The sequence below is a fragment of the Pan paniscus genome, chromosome 15, assembly GCF_029289425.2.
Source record: "Pan paniscus chromosome 15, NHGRI_mPanPan1-v2.0_pri, whole genome shotgun sequence".
NCBI classification, from domain to species: Eukaryota; Metazoa; Chordata; class Mammalia; order Primates; family Hominidae; genus Pan; species Pan paniscus.
The window spans coordinates 102,021,604-102,030,961 of record NC_073264.2 but is presented as its reverse complement, the minus strand read 5'-3'; the positions used below and the strand labels follow the sequence as shown (position 1 = coordinate 102,030,961).

Sequence of the window (9,358 nt, the reverse complement as noted above, 5' to 3'; positions counted from 1 at the left end):
GGGCAAAAACACTGGAGCTCTGTGCACACGGGCCCCCATGCCAGGACACACCAGCTCTGCCCTCTCTGCCCTGCTGAGGAACCTGCTCCTAAAGACACACCGTGAGACCACCCAACAGATCTCAGGCTCAAAGCTCAGGGGCCCCGCAGGGGTCTGACTAGCCTGACTTGGAGCCACCCCATCCCCTAGGAAAGCCATTTCCACCTGGCCCCAGAGTTCTCAGCTCCCACATGGAAGAGACCCTACTGTGTCCTCGAGGGGAGGCACAGGAGCATGACAGCCTCCAGACAGTGTGGCTCTGCCTCCTGCTCCTACCCATCGTGGACCAGGACTACTGGGCACACAGTGGGGAGCCCCTGCCCAAGGACACACCCCACGGGAGCCCAAGGCTGGCACTGCAAGCTCAGCCTCCTTCCTTCCCTGCACTGCCCAGCCCCACACAGGGCTCACGATGCCCTCACAAGTCCCCAGGGGCGCCTGGCCTTCACCCACCATCCACCTGTCTGAAGAATCTACCCCTGATAGCAGCACCAGGAGATCATGGTCAGGATCTCCAGGTTCAAAGGCAGGGGCTACACCTCTGGGCTTCTCTCTCCCTCCACTGGCTGGCTGCAGGAAGGCCTCTCCCAGCCTCAGTTTCCTCATCTGTCACTCCAACCCACCAAGGCTGCTGTGAGGATTCAGAGTTAGGAATAAACTGCTGGGCACAGCTGGCACTCAGAGCTCCCAGCCCCATCCACAGACTTCTCATGTCAATTTCCCAAGGTAAACTTGGGGAAATCAAGGCCCAGAACCGGCTGCAGAGGAGCTGAGGACAGAGCCAGGATGGAGGTCCCTTCCTGGTGGCTGATCTTTGTCCTCTCACCTGGGCCACTTCACCCACTCTGCCTCCAGTCACAAGGCCCAGCAATGACACCCCCAACAACCAACATCACAGCAGCTCCAGGAGCTCAAGGGCACCATGTCTGTCTGTCCGTTCACCTAGCACTCTGCCTCTGATGGCAGCCCAAGACAGGCTGCTATGGGTTAAGGCCAGGGGCTCAGCTGCAAGAGGTGCAGATCCCCTTTAGTGACCTGGCCCCAGAAGGCCCCAACTTTGACTTGCTGGGTGACCTCAGGTAGTGGCTGTCCATCTTCCAGCCTGTTTTCCCATCATCAAATGGGGGATGTAGTGAGAGGGAGGGTCATTTCCAGAATAACCAGACCCAGTCTCCATGGGCTGCTGGCTCCTAAAACCCCCTCTGTTCCCAGATGACATTCTTCTTGGGGCTCCCAAGTCCCAACTACCTTGGGATAGAGCCTGGGGTCATAATGGAGGGTCCCTAGATCAGGTCTCCTGAAGGCCACCTCTGGGGGGTCCCAGAGGCTGGATTTTAATGGCAAACCTCTGTCCCGGCTTGGTAAGGGCTCCCTGGGTAAATGTGGGGTGGATTGGCAGTCCCCGTGTCCCTGCAGCCAGGACCGTCGAGGACCGCCATCCTTTCCTCCTGGCCATCAAAGATAGAGGGGCAAGGCCGGGTGCAGTGGCTCACGCCTGTAATCCCAACACTTTGGGAGGCCGAGGCGGATGGATCACCTGAGATCAGGAGCTCGAGACCAGCCTGACCAACATGGACAAACCCCGTCTCTACTAAATAACAAAAAATTAGCTGGGTGTGGTGGCGCATGCCTATAATCCCAGCTACTCGGGAGGCTGAGGCAGAGAATCGTTTGAACCTGGGAGGCGGAGGTTGCGATGAGCTGAGATCGCGCCACTGCACTCCAGCCTGTGCAACAAGAGTGAAACTCCGTCTCAAAAAAAAAAAAAAAAAAGGTGGAGGGACGAACAGGACTACCTTGCAGAGTAAGGCCAAACAGAGAATTTACCAGCAATAATCACCCGTGCCCTACAGTGGGGGAATCCAGACACACGCTAAGGTGAGCGTATTTATCCACAGTTCACACACACACACACATATTGACTAGGGGGCTCCCAGTGCTAGAGTGGCCACGGCCCCCCACACCAGCAGACAGCGAGGACCTCGCCTCCTTGGCTCCCCTGCCCCACCCAGCCGGAGCAGGTTTAGTTTACAGAGAAGAGCGGCAGCCCCCAGGCGCAGAGGAGAACTACTGATAAAGTGATACAATGGACTCTGGGGACTCCGGGGAAAGGGTGGGAGGGGGTGAGGGATAAAAGTACAAACTGGGTTCAGTGTGTACTGCTCAGGTGATGGGTGCACGAAAATCTCACAAATCACCACTAAGGAACTTACTCATGTAACCAAACACCACCTGTTCCCCAAAACCTATGGAAATAAAAAATTCAAAAGAAAAATAATACAAACCTTTTTTTTTCCTGGGGAAAGAAAAAGGAAGGTTAATGTTAAATGTCATGCTGGGTTATGACATCATGGCCACCACAAAAAAAGGTGAAAACTCCTCTGAACAGCAGACAGCCCAGCCTGGCGCGGACACTGGCACACAGGCCCATGGGACCTGGCAGGCCACAACTAAATGCACCCATCTTCCACCTTCTCTGTCCACCCCCAGGTCACTGATGTCAGGGGATGGAGGGAGCCCTGAGCTCCACTCCTGCTGAGTCTTGTCCATCAACCTCCCTTCCCGACCCAGCCCACCCCCATGAGATGCCCAAAGTGCCAGCCTCCAGCCCTGGTGCACACAGGGCCAGTTTCTGGAACACTCAACAGCACACCACCCAGGCAGCTGAGGGCTACTCACCGCTCGGGTCCGGAATCGCTCATCCCTCCTGCAGGCGGCCCCAGGTCCAGTTAGGGCCTTGGACTCCGGCCCCTGTGCCAGGAGCTTGACCAGATCTTAACAATCTGCCCAGGGCAGAGACATGAGGTCCCCTCCTGCCCACCTGGTGACCCCGGTTGCTCCCAAAGTGAAAAAGAGAAAGACAACAAATAGAAGCCATCACCCCTACTCCCAAGCTCCACCCACCCGCTCAGAGCCCAAGCCCATGAGCACTGACCTCAGACCCAAACAGTAAGCCTCGTCCAGACCCCTGTCCACCTATCTGAGATCAACAAAGACAAGCATACCCATCCTGACACCACAGAAGCTGAGGGGTAGACCAGGAAGGGAGGGGGTGCATGGGGGAAGGGGGGGTGAGGAAGGGAAGATGGGAGGTGAGTGGGAAGGGCAGAGGTAAGGGTGCTCCCTCCTATAGGAAGAAGGGGTGCATGGGGAAGGAGGGGTGAGGAAGGGGAGATGGGATGTGAGTGGGAAGGGCAGAGGTGAGGGTGCTCCCTCCTGCACCCTCCTGTCCTCTCTAATGGCCTCAGCTACTGCAAGGCCTCTCTCCCCACACTCGCTGCCCTGCTGCCCCAATGCTCATGCCTGGGCTGGCTGTCGTGGCTTGTTAATGGGGTTAATGATGCCAATATCACAGGGCTTGGTGCGGGTCACCTCTGCCATGCACAGGACCTGAGTTAGTCAGAGAGGCAGAAGACAGAGGTCCAAGAACCAGGGGCCACGGCCGTGCCCCCTGCTCATGTTGCCATTGGGCACCCTCAGGTACCCAGCCTGAGCAGGGTAGGCACAGGGGAAGAAGGGAGCCCAGCTGACAGCTTCTGGGGACCCAGAGTTGGGAATCCTTGGGGAGAGGGGAAATGTCTCCAGAACAGGTTTAAGGAGAGAGTAAGAAGCCGCCTGTGAGGGGCCTCAGCCTCCTGGTCATGAAAGAGTCCTGGGTAGAGGCGGAGACCCCTCCAGGAGACCCTCCTCTTGGGGCACAGAAACGGCCAGCCCTGCTCTGCCAAAGCCCCACCCCCTCCGCCCTGGGCACAAAGGGGCACCATCTCTCCAATGTCTGTCCATCCATCCTGTGGGCCGGGTCCCTTTGGAGGGCTCTGTGTGGGAGCACAGCCCCAGCCCCTCAGTGGGAGAAGCCCCAGGGCTACCCAACTCCCCCTCCGGCCTATCTGCCCTTGGCTGTGGAGTCAGCCCAGGGGGTGTCCCACCAGGGGCATAGTTCCCTGCCAAGGAGGGGCCTCAGAGATGGCCCAGCCCCAGGCCCTCCCCTCCAGGAACTCAGAGAGCTGCAGAAGAGAGAGAGAAGAGCCCAAGGAGCATGCCGGGAAGAGGCTGGCAGGACAGCAGCAGACTTGAGGACGCGTCCCCGTGCAGCCAAGGGTGCAGAGGAGGGTCCGGGGGCTGCGTGTGGTTGAAGGGGATGAAGAAAGGCATCATATAGGAGCTGGATAACTGTGCATCAACTCCTGTATGAAGCCGTTCCCACCCCCCAACTACTGACTACGGGCCGCAACCCTCCTCCCGGAAGCGCAGTGCAAGCGCTCGGATGGCAGAGGGGACGCCTGCTGCTAGTGGTTAGAGCAGTGACAGCAAGGGACAGCCAGCCTAGGCAGTGCCACCCACTGCTGGGCACCTGCAGCACTGGGGTACCTGTCCACCCTGCCCAGCCTTGCCCTACCTGCCTCCTATGGCCAGGGCCTGGGCCTCCCTTAGCCCCACAGAGCCCCCAGGTGACTGTGCAGCCAGGCCAAGGGACGGAGGGCGGGGAGGTGAAGGGGGAGACAGGCCTGATTCTGACCCAGGTCTGTGAGTGGACATCGGGGACTCGACCCCACCCATCCACTGCTTTGACTCCCTGGTACTTCTCCAGCCTTGCCTTCTACGTCTGTGAAATGGGTTGCAACAGGCACCTCTGGGGACCCAGTGAGGACTCATGAAGTCCAGGGGCACTTCAAGAATTTCCCAGAGACAGAAAGTAGACTTTTGGTTGCTGAGGGCTGGGGGGTGTGCATGTAGGGTGAAGGTGACAGCTGAAGGCTCTGGAGTTCTTTTGGGGGTGATGAAAATGATCTTAAATTGATTATGGTGATAGTTGCAGATATCTGTGAATAACTAAAACACACTTCGCTGTGAGCTTTAATGGGCGGATTGTGTGTATGTGGATTACATCTCAATAAAGTTGTACCCCCAAAACACCTTCCTTTGTTCTTTGACATCTTTCTCAACCACCATACTGCCTGCCTCGTCCTACACTCTCCAGCCATCCACACCACCAACACACATGCACAGGGACACACAGCCAGGCACGTGGTAGGTGGTCAAAAAATATCTGTGAATAAATGACCTGATAATATAAAATTCTCTGAAAGAGCCCATGGAGGGAAACCTTTAGGGAAAGGGGTTAAAGATTAAGAAGTAGGGGTGGCGGGAGGGTATGGAGGTGGGAAAGAGGCTCAGAGTGACACATGAATGGAAAAGGGGCTCAGATTGACAGACACATGGAGGGAGAAGGGGCTCCCTGTAACACATGGGTGGAGGAGGGAGCTGATGTGATACATGGGTGGAGGAGGACGTTGGTATGACACATGGGTCGGGGAGAGTGTTGGTGTGACACATGGGTTGAGGAGGGGGTTGGTGTGACACATGGGTGGAGGAGGGGGTTGGTGTGACACACGGGTGGGGGAGGGGGTTGGTGTGACACATGGGTGGAGGGGGTTGGTGTGACACATGGGTGGAGGAGGGGGTTGGTGTGACACATGGGTGGAGGAGGGGGTTGGTGTGACACATGGGTCGGGGAGAGTGTTGGTGGGACACATGGGTGGGGGAGGGGTTGGTGTGACACATGGGTTGAGGAGGTGGTTGGTGTGACACATGGGTGGAGGAGGGGGTTGGTGTGACACATGGGTGGAGGAGGGGGTTGGTGTGACACACGGGTGGAGGAGGGGGTTAGCGGGACCCGTGGGTGGAGGAGGGGGTTGGTGTGACAGGTGGGTGGAGGAAGGGTTTAGTGGGACCCATGGGTGGAGGAGGGGGTTGGTGTGACACATGGGTGGAGGAGGGGGCTGGTGTGACACATGGGTGGAGGAGGGGGCTGGTGTGACACATGGGTGGAGGGGGGGGCTGGTGTGACACACGGGTGGAGGGGGGTTGGTGTGACACACGGGTGGAGGAGGGGGTTGGTGTGACACACGGGTGGAGGGGGGGTTGGTGTGACACATGGGTGGAGGAGGGGGTTGGTGTGACACATGGGTGGAGGAGGGGGTTGGTGTGACACATGGGTGGAGGAGGGGTTAGGTGTGACACATGGGTGGAGGAGGGGGTTAGCGGGACCCGTGGGTGGAGGAGGGGGTTGGTGTGACAGGTGGGTGGAGGAGGGGGCTGGTGTGATACATGGGTGGAGGGGGGGTTGGTGTGACACATGGGTGGAGGAGGGGGTTGGTGTGACACATGGGTGGAGGAGGGGGTTGGTGTGACACATGGGTGGAGGGGGGGGTTGGTGTGACCCATGGGTGGAGGAGGGGGCTGGTGTGACACATGGGTGGAGGAGGGGGTTAGTGTGACACACGGGTGGGGGAAGAGCTCCATGTAACACATGGGTGGAGAGGGGGTTGGTGTGACATCAGTGGAGAGAGGGTTGGTGTGACACATGGGTGTGGAGAGGGGCTCCATGTCACATAAGGGAGGGGCTCAGGGCAATGCATAAGTGGGGGGAAGGTCTCTCGGTGATGCATGGGAAGGGGGGGACTTCAAGTGACATGTGAGAGAAGCTCAGGTGACACATTAAGGAAAAGGCTCCTCATGACACATGAGTGAAGGAGAGGTGGAATGTGAGACAGAAAAGGGGCTCAGTGTGACACGTGTGTGGGAAGAGAGTCTCTGTGTGACATATGGGGGGAAGGGACTTGGAGTAACACAAGAAAGGGGACTTGGTGTGACACGTGGGTGGGAAGAGTCTCTCTGTGACATATGGGGGGAAGGGACTTGGAGTAACACAAGAAAGGGGACTTGGTGTGACACGTGGGTGGGGGAGGATCTCATGGGGCACATGGTTGGGAAGAGATGCCCAGTGAGACACAAGGGTGCAGGGAGGGCTCCACGTGGCAGCGGTCAGAAGGAGTCCATGCAACACATCAGTGGAGGAGGAGCTCAGTACGACACGGGGTGGGAGAGCGGCTCAGTGTTATACATGCATGGGCTGAGGGGTCCTTGTGAGTAGAGGAGGAGCTTCATGTGACATATGAGCAGGAAAGAACTCGGTGTAACACATGGACAGGGACAGGGGCTCCAGGTGACACATGAGTCAGGGAAGGGCTCTGAGGAACACATGTTGAAGAGAGACTCAATGTGATACGTGGATGGGGAGAGGCATTCTGTATGACTTATGAGTGTGGGGAGAGACTACATGTGTGACACACGATTAGAGGAGGAACTTAGAGTGCAGCTGAATGGGTGGGGCTCCTAGTGACACACACGCAGAGGACAGGGTCAGAGTGACACCTAAGTGGTGGAAGGAGCTCAGTGTGCTACAAGAGTGGGAGAGGGGCGTCCTGTGACACATTAGTGGGGCTTGCTGTGACACCCTTAAGAAAGATAGAACGTTCAGTGTGATACAAGTAGATGAGAAATTATCTGTGTCACATGGGTGGAGGCTCCATGTGACATATGAGTGGAGGAGGTGTCGAACATGACACAAGGATGGAGGAGGAGGGGCTCCATGGAACACCTGGGAGGGAGGAGGAGCTGAGGATGACACATGGAAGGAGAAATGGCTCCATGGAACAGGAGCTGGAAGGAGGTGCTGAGTATGACACATAGGAAGAGGAGGGGCTCCATGGGACACCCTGGAGGAAGGAGGTGCTGAAAATGACATGTGGGAAGAGGAGGGACTCCATGGGACACACAGAAGGGATAAGAAGCTGAGGATGACACATGGGAAGAGGCGGGGGCTCCATGGGACACACAGGAAGGAGGAGGAGCTGAGGATGACACATGGCAGGAGGAGGAGCTCCATGGGACACAAGGATGGAGAAGGCGCTCAATATGACACATGAGATAAGAAGGGGGTTCCATGGGGCACACAGGTGAAGGAGTGTCTGAGGATGACACATGGGGGGAGAAGGAGCCCCACGGGACACTCACGAGGGAGGAGGAGCTCTGAGGATGACACATAGGAGGAGGAGGAGCTCAGGATGAACCCCAGGTGGAGGAAGAGAGCTCCCTGGGACACACGGGTGGATGAGGTGCTGAGGAGGAACCCTGGGTGAAAGAGGGTTCCATGGGACAAAGCGGAGAAAGGAGGTTCTCAGGATGACTCAAGGGAGGCAACAGGACCTCTCTGTGACACATGATGTAGGAGTGACTCAGTGTGGCACATGAGGGTGGAACGGTGGACACGAGTGCAGATGGAACTCAGTGGGACACAGAGATTTGGTGTGTCACATGGATTGGGGACGGTTCAAGTGGTACATTGGGGAGGGACAAAAGGCTCCAAGTGACACTGAGTAGTCAGGGCTGGAAGTGACACACGGGGGGGTCTCATGTGACACATGACTCGAGGAGGAGCCTAGTGTGACACGTCTGTGTGGGGCGGGGTCAGAGTGATGGGGGAGGAGGCGCTTCTGGCGATGCATGTGGAAGAGGCTCCACGTGACACTTGAGGCTGGGACACTTTTCAGCCTTGTGAACATCTGATGAAGCAAGCCCCTCCCAGGTGAAGGATGGGTGTCCTGAGCTGAAGGTGGAGACCCAGTAGGCCTGCCTCATCTCGGTAGACCCAGAAGCATATCTACATGCCACCAATTCTAATTCTGAACGAGATAAAACATGCAGGTAAACAATCCTAAACATTTTTCAGAAGTTCCTCCAGCAAAAGTAACATTTCCTTAGCAAACATGGGACATCTTTAAAGACCACAGAGGCCCCCGAATACTGAGTGTGCTCTAGTCCTTAAAGGGAGGTGACCCTGAGGACCTCAGAGTCCACTGTTTTGTCCCTGGGAGTCCACAGGCCTTCACCCCAGGGCATCACAGGGTCTTCCTAGACACCAGAGGGCCCCAGATTCTGGCTTTCCAACACCTAAAAACTTCCAAAATAGATATTTCACAACAAACACTTCACACACAAAAAAGAAAACATTAAAATCAACAGACAAAATAATTCCCATCTTCAATCACCATCATTTTAGAGCAAAACGTACATCGTTAACAATCCAATGACACCCACCAACGCGGGCAGCACAGAGGCTGACCAGCAGACTAGGTGGCAGAGTTCAGGTGCCAAAAGGCTCCTGGGGCACAGGAATCTTGCCAAGGACTTGGGAGTGAGGACCTTGGGAGCAATCTAGGGACCCCTGAACTCCGGCAGCCATTACTGAGATGACCCATGGGGAATAGAGAGGGGACATGCAATCTCTCCCTCCAGGCTCCACACAGCAGGACCTCAGCTGAGCCCGCACCTCCACCCCCTGCCCACCACCCCAGCTGATCCCACACCCTGGAAACCAGCTCACCCTCCTCTGCACGCACGCCCACACCCACGCCCCCACCCCCAGCCCTGGCCCAGGCTCTCCTGCCATCCACCGGCTGGCGTGCGTCTCCCCGAG

At 57.0% G+C, this 9,358-nt stretch overlaps 1 non-coding gene across 1 annotated transcript; it reads right to left on the bottom strand.

Annotated features, from left to right (window-relative positions):
• Nucleotides 1–3,661: 3,661 nt before the first annotated feature.
• On the bottom strand, nt 3,662–3,709 carry MIR665 (microRNA mir-665). The gene has a single exon (NR_163069.1). It is a non-coding gene; the product is annotated as a microRNA mir-665 (primary transcript).
• Nucleotides 3,710–9,358: the final 5,649 nt, after the last annotated feature.